Source organism: Calidris pugnax, unplaced genomic scaffold (genome assembly GCF_001431845.1).
Source record: "Calidris pugnax isolate Ruff unplaced genomic scaffold, ASM143184v1 scaffold196, whole genome shotgun sequence".
Lineage (NCBI taxonomy): Eukaryota > Metazoa > Chordata > Aves > Charadriiformes > Scolopacidae > Calidris > Calidris pugnax.
In genome coordinates this window covers 107,300-123,759 of record NW_015091042.1, presented here as the reverse complement: position 1 = coordinate 123,759, position 16,460 = coordinate 107,300, and the positions used below count along the sequence as shown (strand labels likewise).

The following is a 16,460-nucleotide window of genomic DNA, read 5'->3' as shown; positions in this document are numbered from 1 at the left end:
GAGCTCATTTGACTTTGGGAGTGGAGTGAGAACCTTGCTCAAAATCCCACCTAAATCTCCTGTGACTTCACTTTAGCTTGTCCTTGTTTCATTGTGTTCAGCTGGTCATTCAGCAGAGGTTAAAATTACACACACCAAATTTGGCACTGAATTAGAGGTCTGGGCTTTGTTTTGTTTTGCTTTTGCTTTTTTTTTTTTTTAAAGTTAGTAATGCTTACCACTACCTTGCAACTCTCAAGCTGCCTTAGAATCAGAAATGCATCGCGATTATAGTAGCAGCTGCTATTTTCTCTTGTTGTAAGCATGCATTCCCTGCCACCCTATTCCTATCCCTCTGCGTATCTGGTTTCTGAGGGAGAGCTGTTAAAGGGTTATCTTGAGGGGAGATCTCCCCTACTTCACTGGGCCTCTTCTGACTAGAAATCCAAGTGGATTTTGAATGTAAGCTTTCATCAAAAACATCAGGAATTGTTTTGCGGAATATTCTGAAGTGACTCCACTTACCCACATAACTCAGCTTGGGTTTTGTGTGATTTGGTCATGTTAATCTATTATTATTACCTATTAGACACTTGCATCTAACATGAATACTAGATTGACTTAGAAATAGTGTTTTACTCCTTATGTATCAATAAAGAACATAAGTAATTCCTGTTAATAACTTGTATCTAGTAACCTGGCTGCACTACTGAAGCCTTTCCCCACCCCCAGCCCCAGATCCTGGAAAAGAGATTTTAAAAATGAAGTTGCTCAACTCTTCTACTTCTGATCATACAGGTAGTAGTGAGAGTCTAATTTAACACAGATGGTAAGGAAATGGCTTCTTAAGCTTCCACTACTAGGACTGTAGAGTTTCAATTGATAAGCTTCAAACAAATTTTAAAAGCCTGGAGTATAATAAATTTAGAGTTGAACTCAGGGTTAGAAGCAATAGATTGCAAATGTAAGGCATAGTGGGAGATAACACTGAACAAATGTTTATTCTGTTTTTTAATCTTGTGTACATAGATGAACTGCTTATTTTTAAAAACATGAACTGAAAGTACATTGTGAGCCTACTGTAAAAGAAAACAGGAGCAGAATATTAGTAAAATATTCAGATAACACCATATGATTGATAGGAAACTGTAAATGTTAGAATGGGCTGAGCAATAACTATGGAAACAAGATGCTTGACTAAGAAATGAATGAATTTGATTTGCCACGGATCATTGCAGCTTATACGCTACCATTCTTTTATAGAAGGATAGTTTGAAACTCAAAAATACAGGAAGGTGGCAATAATGTCATAGCCTTAGATATGCTTATTCGATGTTCTGGCCATGAAATACATATTATGCAAGCTTGGGGTTGTAGGTGTAGAAGGTAGTGGTCAGAACTGGTCATTGAATTGATATTCAGTGCCTAGCTGTTATTTTTGGATAATACGGACAGATTAGAAAATATATGCAGAGGAAAGATTAAGCAGCTAATTAGCACTTCATATAGTACATTATTAGAGTCAAGAATAGGGAATTTATTTTTTTCAAACCCACAAAATGTTGAAGTCTCTGCAGAGAATTCAAGGTAAATGCCAGCACATCCTTGATGTACACAAACATTGGCGAGTGAAGTGAGTAATTAAATGGTGGTATAATAGACAGTAATAGGTTGCGGTCATGAAATGAAAACTTTTCTGCTCTGCTGATGGTGAACTCAAAGACTGCAACGGTGAAGGCAGTGGAACCACTTCCTCAGATACAACAGTAGTTTGGCTGGAGCATGAGTAAATGTACAGTTGGGATCAGTCTTGATTTGGCACGGAATACAACCAGACAAATCAATGCTATTTCTTCCCTGTTTCTAGCATTCAGGATGTCACTCTTGAAAAAAATATTTCATTATTGAAAAATAGATGGAAACCTCTCCTCTGATATATTTCTCCAGTGTACTGCAGGGGTGGAAAGTCACCATGCTGAGCTGTCAGAGCCCTGGTGAGTAAAACCTTCCTTTACTATGCATCATAGGCAATGGCAGGCCATGATGTGGGCTGTGATGGTAATTAGGTTTTATAGCATGTGTATCTGTGCTCTTTTTACAATCTATTGCCAGAATGTACTATTTTAAGAGGTGAGCATGTGCCTGTTGAGGATTGATGTGAGCTCCCCAGCTAGGGTCTTGCATGCTACCAAACAGCTGTCAGAACAGAGAATTCGGCTCCAGTCCTGTACTGAATTTCATGGAAGCAGCCCCTGCACCCTGCCTGTGGATCTGCCTGTGCACAGCTCGCTGAGACACTCAGGCAGGCATCAGATTGTTTTTCATTGCGTGTGAAGTGAGGTGGTCCACCTTTGAAGCTGGTTACAGGCTGGGGGCTTACTCAGTTGCCAGGATCTTTGGAAGTGCCAGAAGGAAACGATGATGTTTCTACATATTTTCTTAAATTCTTGCTTGGAATTAATTTCCCAAATGTTAGGTTTAGAGAGCAATGTCCTGCGGGATGATGTACTGTTTCTGGCTCAGTTTTGTCTGCGTCTTCCTTTCCTGATGGTGGGAGCAGGCAAGCCAGGGTCCTCCACTGCAGAGCCTCCTCTGGGGCGACGGCAAGGTAGGAAAGCAGCAGGAGGGAGGAGGGACCTGCCTTGGCCCCAGTCCCCACAGGGCTGGGACTCCCCTCTGGCTGCGGGGGCTGCAGCTCCCACAAAAGAAGGCTGCCTTCATCCCCTCCTGCTGTTCTGTCCTACGTTCTGCAGATGTTTTCTCCTAGGAGACAGTTTTGTAAATTACGGATAGCAATCCCAGTATGGGGGACTCTCAGATTCTGTCAATTAGTCAAAAGTCCTGCTTTATAATTCAGTTTCACATCCAGAAAACAGCTATATTTCAAGATTGTGTCTTACACCAGGACAAACCTGACAATTTCGGACAATTTGTTAGCTGTAAGATGCTCTAAAGATGCTCTCTGACCAGACAGCAACAGAAATGTACATGAGGGATGGAGCACCCTGGTTTGAACGGTGATTCCAGCAGTCTTGGGAAAAGTGAGACCTATGCCAAGTCTTCAGGCGTAATTTCAGTGATACTTGGCTGATATAAACAGTCTTAAAATCATAGTCCTTCTCTGCACCAGTTTCACAGATCACCATCAGGCCTTTCAGATGGATGTCCAAATTGCATCTCCACTTCAACTCATTAAAACAACTCATGAAAACCGTTTTTCTCACCAGTCATTTCCTTTACAGTTCTCTTTGTAATTTCCATGCTTTTGGTATTGCCCTCTCTTCAAAAAGATCCTTTTTAAAATACAATAGCCTTTGAAAATATTAACGGCAGGTACATAAATACAACGTATTAACATCAAAGATGTTAGTTCCTATGAAAACCCTAGTTTATCTGCAGTACAGCAGAGAAACAGACTTATGGTAAAACACTGGACATGTTTGACTTCTAAATAACTTAGAAATTTCAGAAATTTCTATGAGGTGAGGAGCAGCCTGTCATTTTTAGCATAGGTGAAACAGTTTGTGGAAAAGGAATAGCAATGCCAGTTTTAAACAGCTGATTCAGGAACTGCTGCCTCTGGGTTCATTAGAAGGGATGCCTTGACTAAGCAATGGACAAAAGACAAAACTAAAATCCTGTATCTCATCATTTTACATTTAGGGATTTAAAAACCCAGTTTAAATGCTGAGGTGGTCGCTCTCTGAATTCAACTTGTTTCAGCTGAGGGCCCCGAGTTCAGGTTCTGAAGGACTTGATAGAAAGATGACAAAGGTTTCAACCAAGAGTGCTTTCTTTTGCCTTTGTGCTGTGACTCTGTTGCAACAGTGAAGTAGTAAATCAGCTCAGAAGGCTTATACATACAGCTTGCGTCTGAAAAACCTTACTGTGTTGTCATGTGCGAAACAGGAAACGTGTAATGCTATGAACCCCAGAGGAGCCGATCCAGGGCAAACTCTCCTGACCTTGTGGAAAGCACATCCATCCCAACCTCGCAGTGAAATGGAAACATACAAGTTAACCACAGAAGTTAAGAAATACCCTTGTCTGTATTGTACTGCTTTAACGTGGAAAGTTTTTTTTGCACGAGAAGCTGAGCAATGAATAACACAGCCTGCAAGCTGATGCCACCATGCAACTCTCTCCATGTTGTTTTTCCTCTGCTTAGAAGCAACGTCGCACTCCAGTTTGTTTTCATTTTGCAAGCAAAGTGGTTTTCTGGAGCGAATGACATACTTTCAGATTTACACACTATTAGATATTGTTGCTGTCCCCAAAGAATAAGAAAAACGTAAACAGCAAGGAGGGAGAGGCATGATTCAAATTAACCTGAGCAGGCAAAAGCTAGATGTAGAGATTTGTAGAGAAAAAACTGAGTACAGATTGGAATAAGCAAAGATGTTTTTTCTCCAGGAACGATCTATTCTGGACCAGATCCATTCTCCACTCTATGTAATTTTGCACCTGTCAGAATGTACACGAGGCATTCTTAAAACCAAGTGACATTTCACTCTTGGCCTGCACGTGTATATCAATAGGATCCAAATCCTGTTCCTAGCAATATCTTGGGCCATGTTCCTTAAAATACAAGACCAAGGTTTTATCTCATACCAAACTAGAATTAGAGGCTGAATACAAAAAGCTACATTCTAATTTTTGTGTAAGCTAATAGTTATAATTAATTCTTATCAAAAGGCCTGGGAATACATTTAAAGTTAGAGATCATGTAAACTTTGGAAGCTTTATATATTCCAACTATAAAGCCTACTACATAGAGACGTGCTAAATATTTACAGACAGACTAGTATTAATATCTTCCTTTAAAATTTTTGGTTGTTTCAGTAGTGTGTGTCTTCACCTACTGATTGAAACAATATTACTTCAGCAGCCTCTCTCTTAAATACAATGCTGAAGTTATTCAGTGCAACATAAACATTTAGCTCTGCCATTTAGTCTGTAAACATTTAAAAGGTTGGAATGTTTATCTAAAATGGCCAGACATCCAAAACTTGCAAAGCTGATCTGTTTTGCAGTGTTAGCAAGGACTATAAAATGAAGAGTTTTACTCATTTGAAAGGAGGGAATAAAAAAAAATAATCTCGTATTTGGCTTCCATCAACAATTAGGTTCAGTTTTGTGTCAGTTCCGAGTTTCCTTAGTGCTGGTTTGCCCCCATTGTGAACTGACTTTCGAAGAGAATTGGTTGGGACTAGGACTGCTGCTGGAATCTGAGTGTGAACTCAGGTACCGGTGAGAGGAGGGGAGGGGACCGATGCAGGTAATACTGCTTTTTTTTAAAGGCTCACTGTGATATGTCATGCTGAAAAGAAAAGAAAAAAAAAAAAGCAGAGGCTTAGAGGTTGCTTTGCGAGCACTTAAGTCTTAACTGCCATAAAAATGACAATTTCTGTGAGAATGGAGGAGCTACTGTCACAGATGGGACCGTAACCTTGTATTTTTATTCTTATGATACTGCTAGTAAGTCACCACGCCTCTAAGCAAGTAAACATGATGGCTCCTCAGTTCTTGGTTTGCTTACTTAATATTTCCAAAGAACTCTCCTAGCCCTGGCAATATATTGCAGTTGTAAAGAGTTTACTTTAGTGCAATGAGTGTTATTTCTGCTCATTTTTTGTCGTCCTTCAGTGCACTAAGATGCTGCGTCCAAGCTAATCTGCAATATTACTCATCACCAGATCAGCTGTTGAAATCTTTCCATCAAGTCAGAAGGGAACTGGCCACTTCACATAGAGGGTAAGCAACAGAAACAGCAATGATCCAAACAATGGCTCCACCATACTAAATTAACATTTTCGTAGTTCAAAAGAAGGTTTCGTTCATGTTGTGATGAAAGAACAAGTGAAAGCAGGAAGGTCTTACTGCACAATTAACATTTTCGTAGTTCAAAAGAAGGTTTGGTTCATGTTGTGATGAAAGAATAAGTGAAAGCGGGAAGGTCTTACTGCATACCAAGTTAATTTGGTTGTCCTTAATTGCACAAAATTTTAAAGAAATGACAATGTAGAATAAAGATGATTTTCATTTTTTCCAAACCGCAGCAGGAGTTAAGCAAATACCAGCTGTTTGACAAGCTCTGACTGCACCACCAGGAAACAACTCCAATGAGTTTTACAGTTAAATATTGATTTGCCAACAGAGGGGAACTGTATAGTTATCTACCATAATACTTCTCAATGTGTTTAAAAGTCATATTCTCATGGATGTTTCATAGCTGTGCCCATAGATATAATTGCTGTAATGACACAAACGGCCACTTGAATTCTCCAGTGCACTTCTAGTGATTGGATGGCTGATACTACCCCATGTTTTATCTGCTAAATACCCTGAGGTGACTTTATTTTGCAAACCTTTTTTATTCTTGCTATTAGTGCAATGATAGTTGCACAGCAGGGGCACAGTCATTATTTGAAACCTTTGTGAATATTCACATCGATAAAGTTTTAGTAGACAGTAAAAGGACTCCCTCTATTGGCAAATCTGTAAGATAAAATAAGAATTATTGTGTGCATGTATCTTCCTGGGATAGTTGAATTTTGTGAAGTCTCAGCAATTAATGCAGCTGAGATCAGTAAAAGGACTCCCTCTATTGGCAAATCTATAAGATAAAATAAGAATTATTGTGTGCACGTATCTTCCTGGGATATTTGAATTTTGTGAAGCCTCAGCAATTCAATTAATGCAGCTGAGGCTAAACAAATAAATAAAACCAACTAACCACAGTCTGTAACTGAACTGTAAACTTTGACACCCCCTTAATTCTGGTCTATTTACATTTGAGCATCATATACAGTATTTTCTCTTAACATATTTTTCATTCCCTGCTGTAGGATTAAATTAAAATTGAAGGAAGCAGGAATGTCAGTGGCTCATATTTGTGGGTGTTAAATATTTGTGGAGATGATATAGCACAACTATTTAAAGAAAAGACAAAATGTCTTTCCCTGTTTCCAGGAGAGAGCTCTGATTTGCTATGTAATGTATTTAATATATTTAAAGAAAAGACAAAATGTCTTTCCCTTTTTCCAGGAGAGGGCTCTGACTCGCTATGTAATGTATTTTGATCGACTGAAGGTCTGAATCTTACCTGTTAGCACTGAGCTGTCATTCCTCTGTGCTTTGAGCCACTGCAGATAATAGGTTTTGCTGATGGCAGCTGCTTTGAAAAAATATAACAAAGTTTTATGTTTTATGCAAGCCTTGTTCAGGATATAATGAGGCTCCCTCCCTCAAAACTTCAATCAAAGAAGTTTTGTAGGGCTCAAAGTAAGGATGAGGGGTGCAAAACAAACCAACCGAAAAAAGCCTTTGGTGCCCACTGTAACCATCTAGGACTGGCTGAATTGGAGAGAAAAGGGAAGAGAGAAGAATTCCTTGGAAAGGGCAAATTACCAGCACGCCTGAGCCTGTGTTTTGCTTGTTTTCCCCTGGCTCCATGCGCAGTGCTGTGGCAGAAGGATGCTGTTGGGGTCCTGGGTGATGGGCAGAAGGGAGCTGTGCGATGCTGTACAGCCGTGCTGCTCGCTTGCCACCAGGAGACTCTCGCTCCCTGGGATTCAAAGGCAAGGCAAGAAGTATGTACTGACTCAAAGCACCAGTGAAGCAGGCAATGTTTGTTGGAATAACTCTCTAACTTCAGCTCTGAATGTACCTTCTTCCCCTTATAGACGTACTGCCTCATTGCTGTCAATACTGAGAACACAAAACTGGTTTTATTCAGTTTCGGTTAAATATTGTGTCATCCAGCTCTCCCAGCGTCTGGTCCCTGGTCGGAGGTTAGGGTGCTTACCTGGGGGGCTGGGACACCTATGAAAGGTAGCCTTTCAGTGCTTCTTTTTCTTAACGGTGGCAGAACGTTTTGAGCAATCTTGGGTAAAAGATGATCTGTGCTAAAGACGGCTTGAATGACACGGTTTTCCCTGAATGTGGGAAGGGCTCCTGAGTGAGTCAGGGATGAGTCACAGGAAGATTATGCTACTTCTACGTATGAGACCTAGTTCATTATGTTCCAACAACTATGCCTCAAGAGGATGCTGCTGCAGCTGGAGGCATTGGTTGAGGAGGTGCTGATCCATATTGTTACTGAGGTGAAGGAGCCCCTCAGAGCTTGCTGTGAGCAGGTGACCCCCACAGGCTTTAGATTCAATGATCAGAAGGTCTGAGAAGTTACACTTCTAACTACAGTTTGAACTTCGTGTTCTAGTAGTCTTGGGATTTATTTTTTTATCACGCCTTTCAATTTTGACTAATAATTGTATACGTAGAATATTTATCCTTATGTAGTCCTCTTGGTTTTTATCCTCACCCTGAGGATAGGGGAGTCATATTTATCTCCAATTTTAGGGAAGGACATCTAAAGCATGGGCAGGATGAAGTCATATGCTAGGCCTATAGTAAACCAAAATTATCCAGTGAACTGATGTTCACTGAGCAATCATATTTTCAGCTCCACAATTGTTTTGACATACTTAATATATTTAATAAGCTATAGGCACTTCTTTCTCCACAAAATTACCATCCAAAGAAGAAAGAGGGGCATATAGTAGATGAGAGAATAGAAGGATAGTTCAATATGGTGTACCCTAACATAGGATTTAAAGATATGGGAGAGGGTTCGGGTCTAGTGAATAGCACAGTAAAAGTGAAACACTGTAGATGCATGGCCTGACAGGAGGAGCTGTGAGGTGCTCAGAGCCAGAATCAAGGCGAAACAGAGCTTTGTGAGTGACTGACTCCAGATCCCATCTCCGTGATCTCTGGAGGTCCCTTCCAACTCTGACAATTCCACGATTCTGTGATTTTTCCAAAATTGTTTCCCTAAACAGGTGCACCCACTCTGAGATAATGATACTTTGGCTTGGGCATCACCAAAAAAGAGGCTGTGCAAGCCTTGAGATCCCTTACCTAGCATCTGATATCTGCAGAGAGGTAAGCGATGTTTGATATTAGGTCTAAAGCATATTGTATACCAACTAGCTTAATTATTCAAATTGTAGTAAGTAGAGTGTTTGACTGCTGTTTGATTATCACTTAACTATTGTTTATTAAACGATGGTTGAATGATGATTAAAACCTTTTGGTTAACCCCACAACAGTGACTTCTCTTCGTAATTCATGTGCAGCATATGGAAATCGGGGTCAGTTAAGAGGACAAAATGTCACTTTCATGACTTCACAAAACATTGGCGCCTTTCCTTTTGTTAATAATTTGTTAGTATTTGTGGGGTGAAGACCTTCTTCTAAACCTCTAAAAATATGGAGTGTCTGTAAACACATGCTTTGTCAAGTCTCTGATATTGTAGGTGTAGGCACTTGTAATATCTTATACTTTCTCAGTTTACATACAAGTCATGATGAAAGTCTTTCTTTAACATTTTAATCTGCAGTTGCAGGATGGAAAATACCAAAGAAACTGGTAGTGCTTGAGCAATAGGAAAAGCAGTGCAATAACTTGCTATTGAAAACAAATGTAAGAGCAGTAGTAAACAGCATTAATCTAATACAGTTTATAGGGAATCACAGCTGTTATAATCACTGGAGTTACCTGCTGCCAGCTGAGTACAAACCATCTGCCTTGTGCAGACTATAGTGGGGAACAGGAAGTGCCAGAAAAACTGTCTTACTCATATTTGGTTTCTATTTTCTCAGAAACTCTGCCGCAAACCAAATATCTTTCAATTGAAAATGCAAAGGCAATGCTTTGAAATGTGCTGTTGAAATACATTATACAGTTGGGAGGGTCCTTTCAGCTTCCTACGAATTTATCAGAGAACCTCTCTTTTCTTCCACCCAAGAGGAGGAAATTCTCCGCTCAACTTTTGACCTGATTTGAAAACTCTCTGTAATGCTGCTGAGTGTCGGATTGCCCGAGTTGCTTCACTCTCTGTTTCCTGGAGGGGGAGGGAAGGTAGGTATTTGTCTGTGTTTGTGTCATATTAGGTTCCACCCAGAAACTTTGTGGGGCTGGAAAGTCATTTACAGTGATGAAGCAAAGAGTTCAAAATGATACAACCCAAAGGAGAAGATCAAAACAAACTCTAGAAAATTTGACCTGGAAAGGGCTAAACTGGTGACTTCTATGTGTGTTGCAAGATGTCAGCCCACGTAAGTAAGCTGGGTTATGTCCACCAGGCAGTAAAACACAGAGCTATCCAGTTGTAACACCTTAAGAGTTTAATGACAAGTTTGTGCAAATATGCAATGGAAACAAAAGCACTCCCATCTGTTACTCCTTGATGAAACTGTTTATTTCAAGGCTGTATTCTGCTGCGTGTGAAGGGTAATGGTTTACATACAAGTGCATGCTCAGCACTCCATAACTGGTACAGCCTGGGGCGTAGGATTAGCTCTTATCTTAATTTGAATAAGTTTAGTAACAGTGGAAGGTGTTTAGATAGACAGCCCCACAGATCAAAGCTCACAGCTTGGTTGTTTTGAGAAAAATGCAAAACGTGCAAGAAAATTGTTTCTGCAAAAATCCTGTGTACTAAAGATCTACACAGGTCTAAGGTAGATGCCCTTTGACAACATAGTCTGTGCAGTCCATCACAAATTCTGGTTGAGTTTATGAAATAGCTGTATGGTGCATTCCTCAGCGTACACCAGGTCAGGGCAGAGGCTGTATCACCTGTATTCCAGACTAGGGGCAATGCAGAGTCATGAAACATTGCTGTCTCCCATTGCAACACGAATTCACAGGAAAAATGAAGCCTGACATCACAAATCAGCTCATCTAAACCTGCCTTCAAGCAATGGATTTTAAGCAGTAAAATCTTCTCAGGAGTGTAATACAGATTGAGGGTAATGTTAAATACCAGCAAGCCTGATACGCTAGGGGGTACAAAGAACCTGCAGAGAAACAAGCAGGGGAGAGGAACACAAGTACATGATACTGTCTCACACGGATCTGGTTTAACTGAAGGCCCATTGTGAAGAAGGAAAACAGGTGCACAGAAGAGAGGCGAACTGCATGGTTTGGAAACCACATGCAAAAAACGTAAGCATAAAAGCTAAGCAAAGCTCAGGAGTAGTAAGAAAACCAAGGAAGGAAAATTAATGCCTTTTGTTGGCTAAAAGAGACTGAAAGCATTTGGGAAACTGTCTTTCCAAAATCTCCATCAACTAACAGGGGTGTAAAGAAGTGAACTGTAACACAGAGTGATCATCAGAGAACTCCCTTTCTCATGAGGGAGAGCTGGCAAATGATGCATACCAGTTCCTCAGGGCTTAAAATCAACATAGGCTTTTTATGTATGTGTATCCTCAGAGGATCTGAACCTGATCAAGTTCATGCATGAAGCCTGGGGAGTAACCTGGACCACTCATGGTCCAGGCTTATCACTCCCAAAAATGTGTCACAGGCTGGCTGGTACTCTAGGTTCCCAGGCTGCCTGAAAGATAGTGTTATAATACTCGCAGAAATCTGGTTGGGATTTTTTTTGGTTTGTTTTGTTGACATTTTGGGGGCTTTGGGGAGGGGGAGGGTTGTTTGGTTGTTTTGTTTGTTTGTTTGGTGGGGGTTTTTTTTTTTTTTTTTTTTTGTTTTTTTTTTTTTTTTTTTTTAGTTTCTGCCTGCTTTTAGTGTGTAATCTCTCAGGTATTTTGAGTTTTCACCAATGGAATATTTTAGTGATGGAAATGAAACGCTTAAAAATGGATGTGGAAAAAGGAAGAAGACAGCACCTGTGAAATCAGGGGTGTGGATGTTGTATTGCATTAACACGCTCGTTCCCTTCACTCGGTTCTGGTTTGTGTGCTGTTATTGCCATAAATCCAGTTGGAAAAGTATGATGTTGGAACTGAAGTCTGGAAGAGGCACTAGGAAAATGCTGTGCTTGCAGGAAATGCTGCTGTGATTTTGTGGGTTCTCCCACAAAGACTTCTGTGTTTGAATTGGTACGGAGTCAATACTGGCACCATGTCAGAAGAGTTACGGGTACGACAGGTAGGATGTGCAGGTGCTTGAGATGACATGAAAACTCCCACCTATTCTGATGTGAAGGATTCTAGGCCTCATTTGCTGCTATCTTACCCTGGCTGTGGCATCACCCTCCATGTGCCTTTGATTTGAAAACCTAACACACAATGACAGTTGTTAATATGAGTAAAAGTAAACCTCTGTTCAAAGTGGTCTGGGGGTACGAGAGGTTTGGGGGTTCTATCCTGGCTAAATACCAGTTTAAATATTAAAACCCTAAAGACTGAAAAAAAAAAAAAAAGCTATTAAAACTTGCTGGTAGGATTCCTGTAATTTAAACTGGAGAAAATATCCTTGTTTTTCTCTCTGTATCAGCTGCACAGCATGGCTTCTGTGGTTACCTTAGGAACTGTGTGCTGGAGTGGTTCCAGTCCCAAGCTGGGCTTAGGTTTCCTAAACTGAGCTGATTGAAAACCAGTCTTAAAAGGTATGTATATAATATAACATACATATAATAAATATATGTGATATAGTACACTGTGCTACATGTTTCTGCATACTTTTACTCTTGTGAACTCTTAAGGAAAATGGCTGCAGTTACCTTCTGCTCTAGGGAAGCAGTTAGTCAAACTGTGACATAATATTTACCTCACCAGTAAACTGTTTTAGTGGACTTTTGAGATGAAATGTGTTACAAAGATATAGAGGAGAGTCCTTGTCAGAAATCTTAAGGCTCTTAGGTCTACCCTCCTGGTAGGAATCCACACTACAGCTAAGCTGATGTAACAAGGATCAGAGAAAGCCTGGCTGGAAGTGAAGGGTGGAAAGGAGAGAGTGACCTTGTCCCTTTTTGGCAGGAACTACACTGTGAATGTCTCTGTGGGAGTATCAGACATAATGCTGCTGAAGGTGAGCAGAAGTAGGCCTTAGGTGGAGTTCCTGTTAACATCTCTTTTTATTTTAATAAACTCTAAGGGAAGCAATACTTCAATGTGCAAATTACATCTAGCTCTGTAACTTAGAAATTCACATATCCTCCTTTTGAAAATGCTTTCCATGTTTTCTGTAACTGTATATTTTCATATGTTTGGGGTGACAAAAATTGGCACTTTTCAGATTGTACTTTGTCACTTTTTTGAACCACACACCTATGAGGTATTAAAAAGAATTGAAGGGATGAAATAGTGGGTCAAGGAATTATATAAATACATTGCTGGAGCTAGATCTCCATGATTGTGTAAAATACAAGAAAGTGACTTGTTAGTATTTAATGCCCTGAATGTTTATTTTTGTGACCTATGACTACATAACTATACGTATCCACAGAAAAAGGAGCACAGTAATATACCAAAACAGTTGATCTGTGTTTTAGGTTTTTTTAATCATGAGCCACTTCTTTATGAGGGACTGCTAATATTGCACGTGGGCGTTGTGTTAGATATTTCAGAAACTGTTATATCTGTGCCATGTAATTCCTTCATGGACGTGTCTAAAATATATGATCCGAATTTATGCATTATTATTTCTTCATGTACTTGTTCCTGTGATTCTCACTGTCTCAGATTTTTGACAAGAAATGTTATGAAATTCAGTAGGTTTAACGGTTTTTGTCAGGTTGAACAAAGCAGGGAATAATGTTCACTACTCTACTCTTAACAAAAAAAAAAAAAAAAAAAAAGTAAGGGCCTTGCTGTCATCTGCTTTTTTTCTTGTAAGAATGGAGAGATGTCTTCCTCCAAGAGTGGAGACATGGGTGTCCCTTCTCTCCAAGAGCATCAGGAATCCCCTTCCCCTGTGGAGGTGTGAGAGAAGCAGAGCAAGTAACGGTGCCAACAGCCAGAGAACGTGGCATTCAATGAATAGGGAAGCCTTAGTTGTAACATTCCTCTTGCTAACAAAATTTCCCCCAGTGCTTATTTTTTGCCTCAGAGTCAGTCTGGAAATTCAGACTCCACAAAGATGCCTCTGGAAGTTAAAGCTATTGTTTTGGGCTGCCTACATTTCCAAGCAGGCTATACTATCCTGTTTACACTTAGATCACTTTTCACAGATTTTTAGTTGTCTGATTTCATAACAAGAAAAAAATACATATAAACTGGGATTTTGATGCAACTGCCTAAATCCTCAGTCAGAAGCACATGCACAGGCAAATACAGGGGGCTCTTTTCTTCCTGACTCTGTTTCAGCAGAATCTCTTTTCCTGTTTTAAGGTCTCCAGTCTTCAAAATTCTACCCTTCTCTAACAAAACTATAAATATTCTCACAGATAGTCATGCAAATTTACAGCTTGAATCAAAACCAGTCTCTCTCGTGAGAGACTTAATTTGGCTCAGGCTTTAATCCATCAACTTCACATGGCTCTCCTAACAGTTCCCCTTCGTCCACCAAAAGTCGAAGAAAATCACCCCAACCATTTAAAAATATATTCCAAAAAAATATATTCCAATATATTAAAAAGTCCTAAGCTGTCACTGAATTATAAATGTTTGTTTTTACAGAAAATTTTCCCTAAATGGTGGTGTTATGCCACTTGATGAATTTTACTGATAAACATGCTGCCATAGCTGCTGCACTATGATATCTTTTTCTTTTGCTGACAAGAATATTTGCTGCCCATAACAGCTTTTGCAGGATGAGGGATTTGCTCCAGCTAAGGCTCCCAAAGAGCGTGGGCTCGGAGGTTATCATTCCTGTGGAAAAATTTCCAGAAATGAAATATGTTAAGCAAATGCCTCGCTCCCTGACTGTCTGAAAATGGCAGCTGGTGAGGTTTCCATACAATGGTTTCCTTGTCAGAAAAATATTCCATATGCTGCCATAGCTAGCCCAGTTTTCTCTTTATGAATACAGCGCCAAAGGTGTGGGACTTCTATGAATCCTTCTATTTATCCAGCCTCGGGGGCTAGAAGTGAGCCAAACCTGGACCTTAGTTAAATCCATGGAACATTGCAATTGACTTCAAAGTGAGCACAACCGGGTCTGGAATAAACACTGGGCTGGTTGCAGCAGTACAAGCTTCCTCATACATCCCGTCCAGCCTATACACGATACTCAAAGGGCTTTTCTACATGAGAAAATAACAGTACTTAAGTTGCAGAAATATGTTATTTTCCAAATCCTGCTGGAAGAAGCAACCCTTTGTAGAGGTCACTGTGTTCTCATCGGATGGGAGCAGCAGCTCCTCTGAATGGCTCCTAACCTGTTCCAGTCAAAATTAACTCTGCTTAACCAAACTGTCCTGTTAAAGCTAATGTGGCCCCTTTTGTCTGGCACAGGTCGGATGAGTTAACTCCCAGGTGGAGCTCCACCAGCATGCTGAGATCACAGTGATCCCCGGCTGCCTTGGCATGTCAGCCGTGCCGGGCACATCTTCATTTTCCCATCTGCCTGCACAGTCAATGTCAGACTGTCAAAACCTGTGCTGATGTTTAGCTTTGCCTACTAGTCAGAAATGTCTTTGTCAGAGAGGCTTAAGACCAGCTGGGAATAAACTTGTGATTTATGTTAAACCACAGTAAACCGTTCTTAAATTGAAATGTAACTATTCACCCGCTTTGGACTACTTGAAGTTTAGATTTCTCCCACACATGCAGCCTTGGCCTCTGTGGTGCCAGTTAACATTTTGATGAGAGGGAAAAAAAAAAGGATTTATTTCCTTTAGTTCCATCATAGATGTTGTATTTAAGTGATGTTGAAGCTGTATGGGGGAGAAAAAAAAACAGCCCCTGCACCAAAAGGAATTGGTGGGTGAAGAGGACAGTTGCTTTAAGAAGCGTGACCACATCCATCAAAATTTTTAATTCTAAATGAAATTGCCTGTTACAAAGCATAGGAATGAGTGAAACAAGCATTGGAAAGGAGGTTCTGAGCCCCTGTTCACAAAAGTCCCAGCTGTAAAGAGGAGTTTATTCCCCGCCCAAGTTGTATAATGCCGTGATTCAGTCAGCAATGTTATTGTGATGAGTGTCTTGGCAAAAGAAATTTAATTGGAAAATGCTAGACCTTTTTATTTTCCGTTTTTATTATTTTGTTTTGTCTCTCTAAATGCTTCCATGTGAGCAACTTCACTCATCTTTAAGGAATGCATGTAGGAAAAAAGACGTTTATTGAAGTGTTCAGCTGGTACTGCTTGTACCAGAAAAGGTCAACATGAAAACTCTCCTTCCTCTAAAATGTTTGCAAAATTTTACTGAAGGAAACGTGTATTGCAGGCACCAAGATGGATGGGTTCTGTCCCCCCTTGCCTGGAAAACACGTTTTCTGAATGTTGTCTGAATTCCTGGTGAAAGCAATCAGTTTCTGGATTTAAATGCGAACGCTTATGACCTTGACCCGGTAACTTCCTCGGTTGGTTTCTGCTGTGCCCGTGTCACCGCTCCCTCAGGAGCTGGTGTGTGGTGGGGCAAGGCCCAGCCCGCCCTGCTGACGGGTGGAGTCACTTTTTTTTCCTGTTTGGGTTTTTGTGGTGTTTTTTTGTTTTTTTTTATGAAACGGACCTCTCGCTGGAAATCGCCTTTTTTTTGCCAAGCCTGTTCTGTGGAACTCC

At 40.3% G+C, this 16,460-nt stretch overlaps 1 long non-coding RNA gene across 1 annotated transcript; it reads left to right on the top strand.

Moving 5' to 3' along the window:
• Positions 1 to 959: 959 nt before the first annotated feature.
• Positions 960 to 12,392, top strand: LOC106896341. Its single transcript, XR_001413611.1, has 5 exons — positions 960 to 1,973; positions 5,626 to 5,733; positions 8,823 to 8,925; positions 9,792 to 9,904; positions 12,290 to 12,392. It is a non-coding gene; the product is annotated as an uncharacterized LOC106896341 (long non-coding RNA).
• Positions 12,393 to 16,460: the final 4,068 nt, after the last annotated feature.